This window comes from Toxorhynchites rutilus, chromosome 1 (assembly GCF_029784135.1).
Source record: "Toxorhynchites rutilus septentrionalis strain SRP chromosome 1, ASM2978413v1, whole genome shotgun sequence".
Taxonomy (NCBI): domain Eukaryota; kingdom Metazoa; phylum Arthropoda; class Insecta; order Diptera; family Culicidae; genus Toxorhynchites; species Toxorhynchites rutilus.
In genome coordinates this window covers 67654559-67672689 of record NC_073744.1, presented here as the reverse complement: position 1 = coordinate 67672689, position 18131 = coordinate 67654559, and positions in this window count along the sequence as shown.

The window sequence follows — 18131 nt, the reverse complement described above, 5'->3', positions numbered from 1 at the left end:
TAGGAAAAAATGCAAGATTTGGAACGCTTATAACTCGAGCATTTCTCAATAGATCGCAAAGGTTTTTGCATCAATTGATAGGAAATATATCTACGCATCTATCATAACGAATAACATTTCATTTTTCTTGAGATAAATAATTGAATAATTGTGAAATATCAAGCATTGTCAAAATGCACTATGTGCCCATTTTTGATTGGTCCATTTTGTGCTCCTCAAATCGTACCGACCAAAACGGGCAACCAGAGCAGCAGCGAAATAGAATGAAGCACGATTGGAAAGGAAAAAGAAAAAACGGTGGATGGGTTATACCTATGATATAACCGCAAGGTTGACGTAGGACTGCCGTTGGTAATCATTTGTGATTTTTCAATTAGCAATAATCGCACTTCGAATGTTCCTCATTGGGTAAATTATTGATTAAACTATTGATTAAATTATTGATTGAACTAGTGAATGAATGAAACAATTTACAAATTCAATTGCAAACAAATCCCTATTTAGGTCAATTCATGTATTATAGTAGTGGTTATCGCCGCAAATAGTTATCAACATTTTGCCTAATCATCTAACGGTATGCGAAGAAGTTCAGTGAGCTGGCGACATGAAGAGGCATGTAGTCCTGAATAACCGAGCCAATGCGTTGTATTTCTACCCGCTTTTGTAGACCGTGTTAGCAATGTCATTCCGGAGTGTAAAAATGCATGGGGGTATAGAAAGTACTGCCGAGATTTGGAATGCTGATTTTCCCAACTTTTTGGTTTCGGAATCTGTGTTGGAAAAACTGTGTTTATGTACTCGCAGCTTGCATCTCATTTGCAATGCCAATTTCCCCAGGTTTCATGGTTTTGAAGTCTGTGTTAGGGAAACATTCCGATTTTCAGAAGCGCAAACGAGTACAAAAGTACCCGCTGCTTGCATCTATTTTGCAATGCCGATTTCCTCAGGCTCCATGGTTTTGAAGTCTGTGTTAGGGAAACATCCATTCATTCCTGCGATGGTACCTCAATCGCTGTTCAATTACAACTGAGTTAATTTCCGAGCGGCGCTCGCTTATATACCGATTGGTGATTTCAATAGCCTGTTTTGAGCCTGAATTTTAAGGCTATTGAAACAAGTTTTTGGATCAAAAAGACGGGTGGGTAATGTCGGGGACATAACCGGAGTGACGTAGGACTATACAAAGGGGACAGCTTTTGTTAAATATATATTTCAAATATATTGTTTTATTTTCTTCTCCTACGTGAATACCTACCTATCTACCTGAAAAATGGATTAGTTTACTGTTTAATCACTCGATATCCCCATCTTGTTCGGTTAAACCTTCCTGTTTAGCTTTTGCGTTTGCCACTCGCCACAGCTTTCACAGTTGGAAAATTTCTTCCCATCCAGCTTGTGACATGTTGGTCAGTAAATTAAATTTAATGCGACGTGCCGGAGAAACACTCAGTGTCACATTTGAGGCGATTTAAACCTGTAATTGAACATTTCCGATGACAGTGGTACAGTGTCGACTTTCAATGTGGGGTCATAATTTGGACCCCGAACTCTATGTTTACAAAAATGTCGCATTACAGATCCATCCAATTAGCTCAATGTCGAGCTAAATATAAATTACTGTACTTTCAATCTAGCAGCTTTGCCAGCTAACTCGATCACTTCGGCGGCCGAAGCTATATAACGCCGGCTAGGTGGACTGGTACACTGGTACTAACGCGCTCGACCTAGCTACCCTTGCGGGGAACTCCAGATCAACACGGTTCGAGCGGGATTTTGCCTTTCCCTTCACTTTTCCTCCTTTACCATGTCCAGGCATGGCTGCTTGGGTTGGTTTGTTGATGTGTTGTGATGCGAACCGATGTGGTGTACGGTTTGGATGAGAATGATCGTTACGGCAGCGGAGCGGGGATTTTTAAGCTGACTGGCTGGCTCGAGAATTACGCATGTGTGAGACAGCGACCAATGTTTCGTTCATTTTTTGACGTAGGACTACGTCTTTCATTTCTATACCGGGGTGTAAAACCAAAGTTTCGAGAACGAAAGCGTTACGCTGGAGACCGAGATTTTGAGCGTTAATAGCTCTTAAACAACTGAACGAAATGGTATGATAAACACTTCATTTGAAAGATAAAATGTCTACGCGTCATATACTTGTTACTTTTTCATCCAAAAACTTGTTTCAATAGTCTTAAAATTGCTTTCAAAACAGGCTATTGAAATCACCAATCGGTATATAAGCGAGCGCCGCTCGTAAACCCACTCAGTTATGATTGAACAGCGATTGGAGCATGTTGTCGCTGTTGTTGTGAAGCTAATTTCGTTTATCATGAAAACGCTGATGAACGGTGTCACCAAGAGCCTGTTTGTGTACCTAAGGCCAAAAGGGAATCCATCAGGAGGAGAGTGATGCCACGGTTCCGTTTGAAACATCGGAGCAGCCGCCACACACACATACACGCGCGGAATTCTCGTTGCTATCATCGTTGCTGAAAAATAATCTGCCAGTTCCCCTGGGAATTGAAAAATACATTCATGCGAAATAGTTTATTTTAATGTTTTCTATCCATATAACACTGCAACCAAATACATTTGGTTTTGTTATTTTTCAATCAATCGCAATTAACAGGAAAGCTTCTGAATATTTTTTTCCCCATCAGTGGAAATTTTCGTATCCAATATTGGATGCATAACATGAAAAACGGAAAATGTTTCACATCGCGAAAATCAAGTCATTTTCGAGCGATTATTTGTTTTCCACTCATATAATGCTTCGACCAAATACATTTCGTTTTGGATTTTTTCAATCAAGTGCGATCAACGTAAGACCACGTCTTTCGGCAATTTATTAGAGGTGCAATGAATCTTTAGGAATTCCCGCTCTACGCGCACTGGCAAACAATGTTTACTCAACAATTTCTCAAACTAGAAATGGGTGTTGTGAGAAAGGATTAGCGAACGCGAAAACGACAAACGGGAGAAAGATACGTTTGGAGGTTGAAGGAAATTGGCAGAAAACTTCTTCATTCTATCATTCAAATAATGTGATTCATACCACATCGTTTTGCCAGAAAGAGATTATTAATGCTCAAAGGAGGAATCGAGTCCTCCGAGGAAATTACCCAGCGCAAATTAGAGTCGACTATCGATTGCGGCATTCGTACACAAATAATTTTATAATGCAGTTTCACCAAAGTGATTTCTTCGGATATATTCACTACATCATGTCATGTATTTCATATTCTTCATAAGGAAATCCATATCCATGGCACCTATCGGTAACGAATTATTATCGAAACCACGATTTTCGCTAAATGCTCCTTTCAGTTCGGCCTGTAAAAAACTTTTCTGTACTCTAATCCATCAAATTTGGAGCCCTGAAAAGGGCTGTTGATTATATGCTAAGCTAATATAGAACGCTCTCCTCGGATACGATGGGCCAGCTGGATGTCCTTGGGCATGATGTGACGCGTTTTGCATGGATAGCACACAAATTGGTATCTTCAAATAAGCCTCCTGCAGCGTCATAACCGCGGAACTTTGGAAGCGCAAGTTGGTTTTGAAGTCCTGAGCAATTCCACGAACCAAATGCTGCAAAGGTAGCTTGCGGATCAGCAATTCGGTCGATATCTGATAGCGACGAATTTCATGCGAAGTTCCCGGTCGATAGCGATGTGGCTTCTCCACCTATCCTGCTACTGGTGCGCTTATCCGAGCTGACTTCGTGTGCCTTACCACCGAATGACTAACGAGCTGTCTGCGAAAGACTAACGAGCTCGAGTCCTCATGGTGCGAGAGTAGAGTAAGAAATGAACGAAAGCAAAGGAAGCGTCATTTTATAAACCATAAAAGTATAGAATCTAAATCCCACCCTTATTATATTCGTGAGTATACAGTAAGCTTATACAATAAAGAGGGTGGGGTTTACATTCGATTCTTTTATGTTTCATAAAATGACACTTCCCTTGCTTTCGTTCATTTCTTACTCTACTCTCGCACCGTGAGGACTCGTTTCATCGGGACTAAGCAGACAGCTCGTTAGTCTTTCGGTGGTAAGGCACCACGAAAGCAGCTCGGATAAGCGCATCAGCCGCAGGAAGCGTGAAGAAGCCACATCGCTATCGACCGGGAACTTCGCATGAAATTCGTCGCTATCAGAAGTCGACCGAATTGCTGATCCGCAAGCTACCTTTGCAGCATTTGGTTCGTGGAATTGCTCAGGACTTCAAAACCGACTTGCGCTTCCAAAGTTCCGCGGTTATGACGCTGCAGGAGGCTTATTAGAAGATACCAATTTGTGAGCTATCCATGCAAAACGCGTCACATAATGCCCAAGGACATCCAGCTGGCCCATCGTATCCGAGGAGAGCGTGCTATATTAGCTTAGCATATAATCAACAGCCCTTTTCAGGGCTCCAAATTTGATGGATTAGAGTTCAGAAAAGTTTTTTACAGGCCGAACTGAAAGGAGCATTTAGCGAAAATCGTGGTGTCGATGATAATTCGATACCGATAGGTGCCATGGATATGGATTTCATAATGAAAAATATGAAATATATGACATGATGTAGTGAATATATCCCCATATCGAAGAAATCACTTTGATGAAACTGTTTACCGTTTGTCGTTTTTAATTGTTGGGAAAGGGCATTATTTCTGCTGACTAAATTCCAAGAAAAAAACCATTCTATCTTTAAGCGTGATTCATTCTGCTTCGGATCAACGGAACAGTATGATAATCATTTCATACAAAAGATAAAATGTCCAAGAGTTATATGATTGCTATTTATTGAATCGAAAAATTGTTTCAATAGCTTAATGATAGCTTCGAAAACAGGTTATTGAAATCATTCGTATCCGTATGTAGCGCGCCCACTTGGAAACCCATAATTCTTATTGGAATGTGAGATGGGGAAGCTCATACTTACGTCTATGCATTATGCTGTACACTACAGACTTTTTTTCTCCGTACTGATTAAGAAGCCGACCGAACTATCGGTCGACAAGTCAGTCTGCAGTCGGCGGGGGCTCTTAATTTCGTTTTTGCAGGTCGAACCGAAAAAATTTCAGTCGAGTTAACTCTTTTTTACAGTAATGCTTTTGAATCCGGACACTTTGCATTACATTCAATATCATACCACAGCCATAACATTTTTTTCATGTTGAATTTATGCGATTAATAGTTGCTAACATAGTTACTGATAGTTTCTTGATAGTTACTTATCAATCGCATTAATTCAACATGCAGAAAATGTTGTGGCTGCGGTATGGTATTAAATGTAACGCAAAGTGTCCGGATTCAAATACATTACTGTATACTTACTTCGATGTTATTCGTTTCTCTCTCAGGGTAAGCAACGAATATAATAAGGGTAGGGTTTAGATTCTATACTTTTATAGTTTATAAAATGACGCTTCCTTTGCTTTCGTTCATTTCTTACTCTACTCTCGCACCGTGACGACTCGTTTGTTTGGGACCAAGCAGATAGCTAGTTAGTCTTTCAGTGGTAAGGCACACGAAAGCAGCTCGGATAAGCGCACCAGCCGCAGGATAGGTGAAGAAGCCACATCGCTATCGACCGGGAACTTTGCGTGAAATTCATCGCTATCGGAAGTCGACCGAATTGCTGATCCGCAAGCTACCTTTGCAGCTTTTGGATCGTGGAATTGCTCAGGACTTCAAAACCGACTTGCGCTTCTAAAGTTCCGCGGTTATGACGCTGCAGGAGGCTTATTCGAAGATACAAATTTGTGTGCTATCCACGCAAAACGCGTCACATCATGCCCAAGGACATTCAGCTGGCCCATCGAATCCAAGGAGAGGGTGCTATATTAGCTTAGCATATAATCATCGGCCCTTTTCAGGGCTCCAGATTTGATGGATTAGAGTTTAGAAAAGTTTTGACGCAGGACTACGTCTTTCATTTCAATACCGGGGTGTAAAATCAAAGTTTCGAAACCGAAAGCGTTACGCCGGAGACCGAGATTTTGAGCGTTAATAGCTCCTAAAAAAATGAACGAAATGGTATGATAAACACTTCATTCGAAAGATAAAATGTCTACGCGTTATATACTTGTTACTTTTTGATCCAAAAACTTGTTTCAATAGTCTTAAAATCGTTCTCAAAACAGGCTATTGAAATCACCAATCGGTATATAAGCGAGCGCCGCTCGGAAATCCACTCAGTTCTAATTGAACAGCGATTGGAGCATGTTGTCGCTGTTGTGGTGAAGCTCTTCGTTTATCATGAAAGCGCGGATGAACGGTGTCACCAAGAGCCTGTTTGTGCACCTTAGGCCAGAAGGGAATCCATCAGGAGGAGAGTGATGCCACAAACGGTTCCCCGGGAAGACATCGCTACACACACACATACACGCGCGGAATTCTTTCCGTTTGGATGCCATTCAGCATCGAGAAAGTTCCGGAAAGATCTAATCATTTCTGGAATATAATCTGCCAATCCTCTGGGAATTTAAAAATACATTCATGTGAAAGAGTTTATTTTAATGTTTCTAACCAAATAACACAGCGACCAAATACATTTGATTTTGTAATTTTTTTTGCAGTAATTAGCAGGAAAGCTTCTGAAGATTATTCTTCCTCATCAGTAGGATATTTCCGTATCTAATATTGTATGCGCACGCAATCGATTATTGCTCAGTCGCCGAAAGTTTCGAGCTCAGAGAGTTCATTCCCCTCTAGATTGCCTTCCAAATTGCCATCGTAAACCACACCTCTCGACTCAATCACACACACAAAACATACTTAAGCGATATTCTGGTGGTGAGACACATTCATTTTTCGTGAGGACATCGACAAGACAACATCGTTGCCTAACGTGCTGGACGAGGTGGACGGCAAAGGATCGACACATACACGCGCGGAATTCTTTCCGTTTGAATGTCATTCAGCATCGAGAAAGTTCCGGAAAGATCTAATCATTGCTGGAAAATAATCTGCCAGTTCCTCTGGGAATTTAAAAATACATTCATGTGAAAGAGTTTATTTTAATGTTTTCTATCCATGTAACACTGTGACCAAATATTTTTCAATCAAGTGCTATTAACAGGTGGTTATCGAGTAAGTATTAACTACTGGTGGGCTTCCAGTATCGAGGAAAATGTGGAAATATCTAATCGTTGCTGGAAAATAATCTGCCAGTTCCCCTTGGAATTGAAAATTACATTCAAGCGAAAGAGTTTATTTTAATGTTTTCTATCCATAAAATATCCATATAATACATTTGGGTTTGTGATTTGTCAATCAAGTACAGTTAGCAGGAAAGCTTCTGAAGATTATTCTTCAGAACAAGGTTTTTCGTATCCTATATTGGATGCATAAAACCTTGTGCCTCCAACGTAACGCGTAACGTAACGTTTTAGAAGTCCCCCAAATATTCATTTATTCATTCATTCAGAATGGATTTAGATTCAACTTCAAACAAATGATCTCTAAATCAACGATAGTCCTACGTCACCCTTGCGGTTATACCATAGATATAACCCACTTCATGTTTTTCTTTTTCCTTTCCAATGGTGCTTCATTCTATTTCGCTGCTGCTCTGGTTGCCCGTTTTGGTCGGTACGATTTGAGGAGCACAAAATGGACCAATCAAAAATGGGCACATAGTGTATTTGGACAATGCTTGATATTTCACAATTATTCAATTATTTATCTCAAGAAAAATGAAATGTTATTCGTTATGATAGATGCGTAGATATATTTCCTATCAATTGATGCAAAAACCTTTGCGATCTATTGAGAAATGCTCGAGTTATAAGCGTTCCAAATCTTGCATTTTTTCCTACTTGTTCAGTGCCTAGATTTCCATTTCACCCCCTATATCTTCCGGTTAGACGTAGTCCTACGTCAAAAGTAACAAGTATACAACGCGTAGACATTTTATCATTCGAATGAAGTATTTATCATACCATTTCGTTCAGTTGTTTAGGAGCTATTAACGCTCAAAATCTCGGTCTCCGGCGTAACGCTTTCGTTTTCGAAACTTTGATTTTACACCCCGGTATAGAAATGAAAGACGTAGTCCTACGTCAAAAATGAACGAAACATTGGTCGCAGTCTCACACATGCGTAATTCTCGAGCCAGCCAGTCAGCTTAAAAATCCCCGCTCCGCTGCCGTAACGATCATTCTCATTCAAACCGTACACCACATCGGTTCGCATCACAACACATCAACAAACCAACCCAAGCAGCCATGTCTGGACATGGTAAAGGAGGAAAAGTGAAGGGAAAGACAAAATCCCGCTCGAACCGTGTTGATCTGGAGTTCCCCGCAAGGGTAGCTAGGCCGAGCGCGTTAGTACCAGTGCACCAGTCCACCAAGCCGGCGTTATATAGTTTCGGCCGCCGAAGTGATCGAGTTAGCTGGCAATGCTGCTCGCAACGAAAAGAAAACCCGCATTCGGAACAGAACACATTCGGTTCGGTGGACATCAAGACAACAGGCAGTTGCAGCGAGTGGCGAGTGTCAGACGCAATCGCAAAACGGCGGCAGCAGGTAGCATATGAAAAAAGTTTGTTCTTTATACAAACTGCTTTGGTGGCAAATCCAGAACAAGGCGGCATCGAAGGCGTTCGAAATGGTTTTTTTCACAACCACGAATACTAAGTTTTCTAAATTGGAACTATTCCACAAAACAAGGCGTTTTCAGGGCTGTACCACTGTCATCGCAAATGTTCAATTACAGGTTAAAATTACCTCCAATCCGATACTGAGTGGTGGTAATGCGACGTGCCATTGAATGTAATTTACTGTAAAATATGTCACAAGCTGGATGGGAAGAAATTTTCCAACTGTGAAAGCAGTGGCGAGTGGCAAATGCAATCGCTAAACAGAAAGCCGACAAGATGAGGATATCGAGTGATAACAAAACAATAAACTCTTTAGATTTGAGATAATTTTGTGATCCTGAAAAGGACCCTTTTTAGCCTACATGTGAATCCAACGAGCGAACAAATCGTAATGAATGTATTGTTTTGCCATCGCTCCCTTTTAACGCTCATTCGTTCGTCTCGTTCGACTCGCCCCTCTGGCTGAGTCTGCCGATTTGTCTCTATCCTGTGAGTGTGTACCGCTAGAGTATAAAACACGCGGACCCCAAAAAAATATCTTATTTTCTTTCAAACCGTAAACCCGTGTGGTTGTACGGCATCGGCATCGTGGACGTAACAAAGGAGGACAAGTTAAGGGAAAGGCAGTCTCACTCGAACCGTGCAGGTCTCCAGTTCCCTGTTGGTCGCATTCACTGATTGCTCCGCAAGGGTAACTAGGCCGAACAGATTGGTGCCGGAGCACCAGTATATCTAACAGCGATTATAGAGTTTCGGCCGTCGGAGTGCTCGAGTTGGCTTGCAAAGCTGCTCACGACAATCAGAAAACCCGCATCAAGAACAGAGTAGCTTTGGTTCGGCGCTCATCAAGGCAACAATTAGTTTCAGTGAGTGGCAAAGTGTTTCTCCGGCACATCGCATTAAATGTAATTTACTGAACAATATGTCACAAGCTGGATGGGAAGAAATTTTCCAACTGTGAAAGCTGTGGCGAGTGGCAAACGCAATAGCTAAACAGGAAGGTTTAACCGAACAAGATGGGAATATCGAGTGATAACAAAAACACAACACCAAAGGTTCTTTTCAGAACCATCAACATATGCATAAAGAGTAAACAGTAAACTAATCCATTTTTCAGGTAGATAGGTAGGTATTCACGTAGGAGAAGAAAAAAAACAATATATTTAAAATATATATTTAACAAAAGCTGTCCCCTTTGTATAGTCCTACGTCACTCCGGTTATGTCACCGACATTACCCACCCGTCTTTTTTTATTTTTATGTTATGATTTTTCAAAGTTAACCGATGGTTCAAAAATCAAATTTTTCCTTTTTTTTCAAAAATGACTTTTTTAAAAAAAAATCATAACTTTCGAACTACTGGACCGAATCACATTTGCGAAAAAAAATGATTTTGTTTTCATAATTATTAATTGGATTTGATATTTGCGTTCTAGCATGTAGCGGCAGAAGGGGAAGGAGCAGCGACAGGAGTGACATGAGCAGCAGCAAGAGTGGCAGGAACTATCAAAGTTCCCACCAGTTATGATGTTTTTTTGTATTTATTGCAATGAGTTCCAAAAAACACGATATTACATTAAGGGCTTTCCATTTGCCATATACCGTTGACCGTGGCTTATCATAAAGCACTCTGGAAAATATATGCACATGAAAATGGAAATTGCCGTTGATTGAGTGAATGAAAAAAGTTATATTAGGTTGGGGAAAAATTAATCCATTATTTTTGGGTGGAATTCAAAACTATTTTTAATGTGCTTCGGATTGTCTGATTTGGGTCAAATATGCACCATTTTGTTGTTTTGTTGCCTTTCTAAAGGTAATGTCATAATGGGCCTGATTCTCAAATACACTTCACGGTGGAAACGAAATAAACGGCACGCCACTGAACTACGTTTTACGAGTTAGTGAAGTGTCGAAGATAATAATGAGTTTTCAGGCAGAATGAGCACTTTTCAAATAAAAATCATTAATGAAAATTAACTTATTCGTACCAAACTGGTGTTCAATGTGAATGGAAAACTTTGCTTTCTTCATCTGGTATAATAACCCCATACAAAAATTTTATGTGAAGAAAATTTAATATTATAATAAGTTTTAGTGGAAAACTAATTTCATAACCAGACGTCGACACCGTACCGTTGTCATCGCGGATACATTTCATTTCGTTTCCACCGTGAAGTGTATTCGAAGTGTATTTGAGAATCAGGCCCAATGTCTCTATCACAGAAGTCTTGGTCCTTATTGGCGAAAAACTCTAGTAATACATTTTTAAATCTTCACTTGATCCCAATGTCTTATCACTCTGTAAATTTTGAAGAGATGAAGTTTGATTTCACATCAGTATTATGACTGTGTGCAGGATTGATTACATGAAAGCCATGGGTTACGGTTGTCCATTTGATGGAAACTCGTTGGTCGTTGCTGATGACGACTGTAATTTTGAAGTTAGGCGGCGGTGACACTGGATGCAGAGAAGTGATCGTACGAATTGTATGCAATAGTGAAAGTAAACAACCACATTGAGTTGTATTGGTGTGGTTACATTGCTTCCCCCTTGCTTCTTTCGAATTCGTCTGTTTCTATCGAACAAAATTGTTTGTTTCTATTCGTACAATCAAATTTTCGTGCGTACTCCTATCCAAAGTAACCTTAGCCTTACTTTATGAAGAACTAGCTCTTTTGCCAGGGTCGTTACACCCAAAGCTCACCGTCAACTATTAGGCGTCAGTTGGGAACTGAGGGTAATTCTGTTAGAGATTATACACACTTCCCAATTTGTAGAGCCCTCAACCACCTCCTAACCTGTTCTCACAGGCTACGATGGTCCCTCTTTCTACTAAGCTATATGGGGCGAGGCTTGGTAACTCCTATAGAGATCTAATTAAAACACTTGGTTTAAATTCAATATAATTATTTATATTCCAACTTCGTTTTCGGCACAACCGTTCACTTACAGTCACTTCTTTTTTCTGCCCGCTAATCCATCTCGCCCGCATCCTTCCCTCTCGCTAACTGTCATTCATGCTTCCCCGCCTAAATCAAGGTTCGTCCAATTATTCAAGGTACGTCAATTGGCAAAACCCAGGGGTATGACTAAAACGTCAGATCCCTCGTATTGCCAGTGTACCCAATATTGCTGCGGTTTACTGACATTTTGGTTCTATCAATTACTATTGTTTACAACTCGGTCCGGTTATATAGTCGAATAGTGGCTAACTTTAAATTCCATGTTAAATTTGAACACCTCCATGTGAAACCGAAATATGAAAATCGCTCATGCAGTTAAAAATAAAGCATACTATCTCCGTGATTTCAATGATTTCAATCCTCGTAAATGATATGTTAGTAAACAAATGACGCCATATTGATTTTGATTTTGGGTAGCCTATATTCAATTGATGTCTAACCCCTGGCAAAACCCTACAACTCCGTTTGAGTTCGGTTGCGGTTTCACAAAAAGGATTCAACACAATTTATACAGAAAAAGACCCATTCGCAAGAAAATATTAATGTTTTGTATTATAAGTGTTATAATTTTGTAAGAATGTTGTATTTTCTTATCAACCTTCTATCATTAATTCCTACTCTAACCCTATTTGTGACGTCACAATGTTCGTTTATACTTGCGCAAGTTAGCATGTGGTTCAGGCGGGATTTCCTAGTCCACGTTTATATCTGACCATCCACGTCCTTACGGTGATCGGTGATGGTGTTCTCCTCCTTTCTGCCTAGGTTTCCAGTCCACGAACTTGCGTGTAAAGAGAAAAGGTCCACTGTGCAGACCTGCACATTCCAGGTTAGAATCGCTTCAAAGAGTCAACCACCGTTTGCTGCCCACATGCTCGATATATATATATATATATACAATTTTCTTACCTTTTCTCTATTATTCGTTTATATAAATTTTCAGGTTTTTACATTAATTTACAGGTAGGTTTCCGTTATACATGTAAGTATTTTTTTCTTCAATATTCTTTCTTTTCAGGTTGCTGGTAATCACGTCTTATTTTCAGGTAAGTATATAACAAATATGCACAAAACACATAGATTTCGACATATATTAGACCTAGAACAAAACTTTTTCTGTTAAACTATTCAATACAAAAACCACAAGTAACAGTTACAATTTTGAATTATACACGACGCGCACTTCTATTTCCGATTAAAGCTCTAGGCGGAAAGACCGGATATCGCAATCCGCCGAGTCTGTTCGCCTCTATGTCAGGATCAATAAGAAAAACCCAACTCCGACAGTCGGGTTTCGATATCTGCTATTGGTTGGTTGAGAACTCTGCTCATAAAGCATTGTGTAGGACTCACAGAAGCTAATACTTATACCAGGGACAGACATACAAGTACAGCGCTGTAAGAGTACAGCGTTGTACAGGTACTATCGTACCATGACAGACATACTTTGGTTGTACATTGTACCGTATGTCAAACTGACAATCAGAAATTTTTCCAATTTTCACCACATATTTCAATGAAAAAGGTTTTTATTTAGTGTCTAAACTATCAAACACAACAAACAAGTTTCCAATCTGAGTTATTAACTCAAGAGAAAGTCAATGAAAAGAATATTTACCAAGTGTTTTGATTCAGTCTGTTCATGCTACCCACCACTAACCATTTGTGGCGCTGCGCACAGTACAACTGTAGCCATGTACAGCGGTAAAATAGGTCGGTACAGGTACAGCGATTGTACCGAGTTGCTTGCATGGTTCTAGCGCTGTACATGGTGACAGACATACAATTTTCGAAGTACAACGGTAGTACAGCGGTATGTCTGTCATAAGTATTACAGCGCAAGTACAGCTGTATGTCTGTCCCTGGTATAAGGGACACAATAGCTCAAACAAACTTTGCTTTTGGTCGCCAAAGAGCAGGGGGCTGACATGCTGATGCATTTTTGTTAGTTTCTGTCGTGGTGTCATGTTAGTTTCTGTCATGGTGTCATGGTTTCAATGAAAAAGGTTTTTATTTAGCGTCTAAACTATCGAACACAACAAATATGTTTCCAATCTGAGTTATTAACTCAAGAGAAAGTCAATGAAAAGAATGTATACCAAATGTTTTGATTCGTTTTGTTCATGCTACCCACCACTAACCGTCTATGGCGCTGCGCACAGTACAACTGTAGCCATGTACAGCGGAAAAATAGGTCGGTACAGGTACAGCGATTGTACCGAGTTGCTTGCATGGTTCTAGCGCTGTACATGGTGACAGACATACAATTTTCGAAGTACAACGCAAGTACAGCTGTATGTCTGTCATAAGTATTACAGTGCAAGTACAGCTGTATGTCTGTCCCTGGTATAAGGGACACAATAGCGTCCCTCTTCCAAATGAATTGAAAATTCATTTTGAACAAAGGTGGTTCTAGGCCAGACAAGCGTTGTTGACCTCTTAATGGTGTTGTCGCGGGAAAAGTTTGAAATGCCAACATGTGGTTAACGGCAATAAGTTTCTCTTTCTCTCTTTCACTCACGTAAAGGAAGAAAGGTACGCAGTATTTTGAGCAACTTCCAGTTCTCCATCTTGGACGCCTTCGGTGAGTATCATTTCAAGCAATTCATGCAAGTAGATGGTTCGATAATTTTGAGTCACTTATCAATCCATTGAAACATTCGCATAAGAACTCTTAAAAGGGCCTGGCCGGGTAAGGGAGTAAAAAGTGCCCCCAAACCAAATCACTAGCTGTATGGCAAATATTGTAAAGGATATTAAATAAGAAATTTTGGTGGTTTATTTGAACCCCTATGTGGTTTGACGTAGGATCTATAGTGAAAAACGTACTTTTTCGATTTCACGCCACCCTCAAAAGATCCGAGATAAAAATTTAAAAAAAATACTGAATGTGCATCTTACTACGGTGTATCAAGAAAAATAATCAAAAAAAAATTCATCAAAAATTTTAGTACCAAAAAAAAAAATTTAAATTTTGAATTATTTTTTTGAGATTTAGAGATTTAGTACTACTCTAATTCATATTTAAATGTGTTTCTACGGCTTTACTAGATATGTGTGATTTTTTTCAGTGTTGCGCGGTATCAAAAAAAATTTTTTGACGTAGAACTACGTCTTTCATTAAGGGTGCCAAATCAGAAAACAGGTCACGTTTTTATGAAATAAAGTTAACATTAATAACAATTTTTGCCACGAACGGATTTTGGCGATTTACATACTAAACGAATCGGAAATTCCGTAAGATTTGTTTATTATGCTATACATTAGAATCCCCTGGTTTGTAAATGGTTAAAATTCATGAAAACTTTAAGCGTTTCCATTTTCCCATACATTTGTTCTGTCCATTTGTGTGCTTTCTCGAACAGAACTGTCAATACTGGATCTCACCGAGGAAAATTTTCATTCGGCATCGGACTGTTGAGCAATCCAGTTCACTTTGCTTTTGCTGCGCTTCGATCTAAGATTGGACCCCACCAGTGGTAATCCAACTTGGATATCGTCGTTTGGTTTTTCTGTTCGCGTTATTCGTATTGTGTGCTTTTCTTTCCGCGTCATAAATTGGACGCTTCGCGTAGTGTGTGATGAGCAAGAAGAAGAGGAAGGCAGGCTCGAGCCCTGCAAAAAACGAACGCATTGTCAGGTGCAATAAAATTTCGAGGCAAGCGTCATCTAAGGATGCACGCGATGTTGGTGCAGTGAAAAGTGCTCGCACTGAACCGAGCCTTCGCGAGTGTGACACCGCATCGAACAACATCGAAGTAGGCGATTTCGGCGGGTCGGTCGAAAATGTAAACGCCGTTACCCAGGCAGCAACCAAAATCAAGCTTCCCCCGCTGGTGGTGAAGGCGGTCGCTCTTGACAAACTCATCAGCGAATTCGCATCGATGGGTATTACAGCAGAGTACAAGCTGTGTGTCATAATTCAGTATTTTTCCAAGCAGTTAACATTTGGTTTTCCGTCATCATAAGGGCTTCGTTGGTGCCTTTGAGAATGCATCAATGCATTAAACTGCCGTTATGTCGAAGCAGACGTTAAGGTTGTGCGCCAAAAAAATATTTGGGGAATACCAAGCATATTGAATGTCTTACTGGAATGTTATAAGTTATTTAGGTTCGCGTGCCAGTCGTAAAAATGCCTTCAACTAGGATTGCATTTGCGCTAATATTGATAATAATGAAGCATTGACACTGTTTTCGAGGTTGTTATTAACAAAAAGAGTTTATTTCGCTTGTTTAGTCACCAAGAAAGCAAATGTTCTGGAATTTTGTATGTGATTAGGTTTCGCTTGCCAGTAGCAAAACTTCCTCCACTAAGGGTGACAGCTGCGCTTCTCTCGAGCATGAGAAAGTTATGCAACTCTTTTCGAGGCCAGTAATATTAACAGAGGCATTTCTTTTGAGAATAGCGCAAAATGCTAGAAGTGTTTATATTCCTAGTAGTTTCAAGCCACCAATGTAAACCAAGAAATAAATTGCGACATACGATCAGCTAGTGCATTGTTTTGCGAGGGCAAGAATGAATCATCAATCAATTATCGTCAACTGATTCTACAATGAAAAAACCATTTCAGAGATTAATCTACTAAGTAGTTGTTTCTAAAGTTTCACAGCATTTAGAATAATATCCGAAGGTATAAACAAGCGACTAATATAAAATAACAGCGTAGTTCTACGTCAACAATGCGGTCGTATCCCCTATGTGGTTTGACGTAGGATCTATAGTGAAAAACGTACTTTTTCGTTTATTTCACACCATCCTCAATAGATCCGAGATAAAAATTTGAAAAAAATACTGAATGTACATCTTACCACGGTGTATCAAGAAAAATTATCAAAAGAAATTTTAGTACTAAAAAAAATATTTAAATACTGAAACAATTTTTTTTTTGGGATTTAGAGATTCAGTACTACTCTAATTCATATTTAAATGTGCTCTTACGGCTTTTCTAGATTGATAAATATATTCAAACTGTTTTTTTTTTCAAATATCTAATAATAAAAATAAAATAAAATAAATACACAGTACAAAAAAAATAAAATTAAACTAAAATTGAGACCCACTCCTGCTCAAATTTTTATTTAAATGCGTTCGTATGTGTCTTTTTTCTACATGTGGCGTAATTTTTCCTTAATTTTTAAGAGCATTGTGTGACACAAAAATAATTTTCTTCATCGTCTGCATTATTATTTTTATTTTTTTGTAAACGATTATTTTATTGTATTCGTGGTTTTCAATTGAAAGATTAATATAAAAAAACAAATCGGATTGGTGGTCTCAAAGTTATATTTTTTTTTTCAAAATTTCGAAATGCCAGAAAATCTATAACATTTTTTTTGTATTGTGTATTATTTTTTTATTATTATTTTATTTTTATTATTAGATATTTGAAAAAAAAACAGCTTGAAGATATTTATCAATCAATTAAATATGAATTAGAGTAGTACTGAATCACTAAATCCCAAAAAAATATTTCAAAATTTAAATATTTTTTTTAGTATTAAAATTTTTGATGAAATATTTTTTGATACATCATAGTAAGATGCACATTCAGTATTTTTTTCAAATTTTTATCTCGGATCTATTGAGGATGGCGTGAAATAAACGAAAAAGTACGTTTTTCACTATAGATCCTACGTCAAACCACATAGGGGTTCAAATAAACCGCCAAAATTTCTTATTTAATATCCTTTACAATATTTGCCATACAGCTAGTGATTTGGTTTGGGGGCACTTTTTACTCCCTTACCTAACCACTCTTTGGAAATACAAAAAAAAAAATTTTTGATACCGCGCAACACTGAAAAAATTCTGAAAAAAATCACACATATCTAGAAAAGCCGTAGAAACACATTAAAATATGAATTAGAGTAGTACTGAATCTCTAAATTCCAAAAAAAAAAATTTCAAAATTTCAATATTTTTTTTAGTACTAAAATTTTTCAATAAAAATTGCGCTCCTGTGGCGTTCATACTTAAATACCGCAAATGATAAAATCGCATTTTCGTAACAATAAAAAATGACAAAACACTACAAACAACAAGGCAGCAACAATACAAAAGATATCTGAGTGCCAGAGTGTACAATAAAATTGCTATCTATTGTATTTCGGCTCCGGTAACGCTAATACGAAAGTACTTTTTTTTTCTTTATTATAGTGATTTTCAACACATTTCGGCTGGTTCGTCACTTTTTTTTATGTCGAATTAGAGGTAACTTACTGTTTAGATTCCCCTTTCGAGTTTGGTACCTAAAGGTCCATTTATACGTTGCTAGTAGCTGACTTCACAATGAGCAGCTACTGACCCGGTGAACTCGCTTGACAAATGGTTGACTCGCCTTGTCCGTTCACACAATGTGAGCTGCTGGCAAGAAACTAGATACTACGGCACGGGTTTACCAGAGATGCCAGACGATTTTTCAAATGTTCATCAAATAGTCAGAAACAGCAATCAGGTCCGAATTTGTCAGATGAGGAAAATGAAAATGATAGTAGATTTGCAGAAGGAACAAATACGCCTCGAAAACTAAAATAATGAAGGAAAATCTACTTTTTTATATCGATTATGTATTC